The following is a 3,066-nucleotide window of genomic DNA, read 5'->3' on the forward strand; positions in this document are numbered from 1 at the left end:
ATGACACTAAAGTTTATTTGGTCGATACGTTTCGCGGCTCATCCAAGCTGCTTCTTCAGTTCTGGTCAGACGTTGGTGGACACTTCCTTATATCTGTCTGAAGGGAGGAGCTAACTACAATGAAACTACTCTGAAACTAACACATCTACAGTTTCTGTTTGTTAGTTAGGCCTATTGAACTTCACTGAGTGTGGGGTCATATTAGCATAATCATTCCTGATCAGGCTATGCTTTCTTTCTTTTTTTTTTTTTTTTTTTTTATTATTTTTATTTATTTTATTTATTTATTTCATTTTATTTTATTTTATTTATTTTATTTTATTTTATTTTCATTTTTTCATTTTTTTATTAATTTCTTTTTTTTTTCATTTATTTATTTTTTTTTATTATTTTTATTTATATATTTTTTTTTTTTTTTTTTTTTTTTTTTTTTGTTTTTTTTTTGAGGATGGAGTTGTAAATAGGAGATGGTGTCTGAGGCCTCCATTTCTTAAACATAACTTCTTTAACTCCCCTCTCAAACCAGTTCTTTTCTGTGGCTCAGATCTGTACCTCACACAGTTTCAGAATAGTTTCAGTGTAGTTAGCTCCTCCTTTCAGACAGACATAAGGAAGTATCCACCAGTATTTTGACCAGAACTGAAGAAGCGGCCTGGATGAATCAGCGAGTCAAAGGGTCACACAGTGTTTCATTGGACTGGTTGCTTTCTCATGTTGAAAAATTGTCGGAAACTCAGACGAAAACATCACTTTCTTGTCACACGATGGAAATGAATCCTCTGTATTTGACCCGTCTTTCATGGAGCTCTGAGGTTCGGTCAGGACCTGCACTGACTTAGACTTGGACTTAGACAAACTTTATTGATCCACAAGGGAAATTATTTGGACACAGCAGCTCACACATCACAATATAATATAATAACATAATATAATAACAAAGAGAAGGAATATAAGTGGTAAAATAAATTCAAAATAAGGAATAAAAAAAAAAAAAAGATAGAAGATAGAAAGAGACAAGTGTCAAATAAGACATAATTATATAAATGTAAATGTACAAGTAAAAATTAAATAGAAAGATAAGCAATAAAATATAAAAATTAAAAATAAAATAAAAAAAATAAATCTAATTTTTTTTCATCTTTCCTTGGGATGTACCACAGTATGGCATTAAATTTGCTCTTTAAAAAATTAATTATAGGTGTTTTTACAATAAAGAAATACATTGACAAATATAGTTTCTACTGTAAGCGTGCCCACCTCTCCACAGATCAGACCTGTAAATCGGCTTGGTGCTCGTCTCCATGGAAACAGGTGAGTTTCATATCGTACTGTGAATAAATCCAAGCAAAGCAACAACATCTCCACGGCGACGGACCCTCTAACGCCGTATTGCGGGACATTCAAGGCCACACAACACAGTGATTATTTGTTGTGTCGCCTTGAATGTCCCGCAGTACGGCATTAAAGGGTCCGTCTCCGTGGAGATAGGTGAGTTTAATATCGTACTGTGAATAAATCCAAGCAAAGCAACAACATCTCCACGGCGACGGACCCTCTAACGCCGTATTGCGGGACATTCAAGGCCACGCAACACAATGATTATTTGTTGTGTCGCCTTGAATGTCCCGCAGTACGGCATTAAAGGGTCCGTCTCCGTGGAGATAGGTGAGTTTAATATCGTACTGTGAATAAATCCAAGCAAAGCAACAACATCATCTCCACGGCGACGGACCCTTTAAAGCCGTATTGCGGGACATTCAAGGCCACGCAAACACAATGATTATTTGTTGTGTCGCCTTGAATGTCCGCAGTACGGCATTAAAGGGTCCGTCTCCGTGGAGATAGGTGAGTTTAATATCGTACTGTGAATAAATCCAAGCAAAGCAACAACATCTCCACGGCGACGGACCCTTTAATGCCGTATTGTGGGACATTCAAGGCAACACGACAAATAATCCCAAATATTTTTTATTATTTATTTTATTTATTTTATTTGAACAAAACTTTTACAGACATGTTTTAACTTATTTCTGGGTACAAAAACATCCTGATTTTCCTTATAAATATGTACTTTTTTATTTTTTCGAGCAGCTCTTTCTCTTTTTTTATCGCTTTGATGCCTTTAACGCGACGTCATGTTTCTGGTGAGGGGTTCTGTCAGCTCCTCGTCTCCATGGAGATGTTCCACAATACGGCATTAAACTCGTTTACGCGGCGTGTAACTGTGCAAAAATCCCATGTCTCTCTCTCCCCCTCCCCCCTCGCGCGCGCTGAGTCACCACTCCTCAACGTCGTGGCTGATGTCGCTTCGCTTGTTTCCATTAGAAAAGTGACACAGTGCGTCTTTAAACAATAACAAAACAATGTCTCATCATCAGAACATTCTTGTCCCGTTACGCGCGGCTCCACGGTGACCTCATGTCCACTCCTCCACTCCTCCACTCGTACGACTCTCTCTCTCTCTGTCTCTCTCTCTGTCACCATCACTTCCTGGAGTCATTATTCTCTCCGGTCGGTGTCATTCGATGCCCGAGTCCCACTCCTCTTATGGGCCCTGGACTCGCTCCCCGGAGAGACAGGAACGAGGGAGGGAGGGAGGGAGGGAGGGAGAGAGGGAGAGGTGGAGAGAGAGGGGAGACACAGAGAGGGAGAGGAGAGAGAAAGAGAGAGAGAGAGAAAAAGAGAAAGAGAGGGAGGGGGAGAGAGGGACAGAGAGGGAGGAAGAGGAAAAGGGGGGAGAAGAAGGAGAAGGGAGGGAAGAGAGGAAGAAAGGGAGAGAGCAGGAGGAAGAGAGGAGAGAGAGAGAAAGAGAGAGAGAGAGGAGAGAGAGAGGCAGGAGGAAGAATGGAGGAGAGAAGAGAGAAGAGAGAGAGGAAGAGAGGGAGAGAGAGAGAGGGAGAGAGAGAGAGAGAGAGAGAGAGAGAGAGAGAGGAGAAGATGAGAGGAAAGAGAGAGAGAGGGACAGAGAGAGGGAGAAGAGGAGAAGGAAGAGAGAGAGGGAGAGAGGAGAGAAGAGAGAGAGAAAGAGGAGAGAGAGAGGAGAGAGAGGAAGGAGAGAGAGAGAGA

The sequence above is a fragment of the Boleophthalmus pectinirostris genome, unplaced genomic scaffold, assembly GCF_026225935.1.
Source record: "Boleophthalmus pectinirostris isolate CB_2022bp ecotype Guang Dong unplaced genomic scaffold, ASM2622593v1 HiC_scaffold_19, whole genome shotgun sequence".
Classification (NCBI taxonomy): Eukaryota; Metazoa; Chordata; class Actinopteri; order Gobiiformes; family Gobiidae; genus Boleophthalmus; species Boleophthalmus pectinirostris.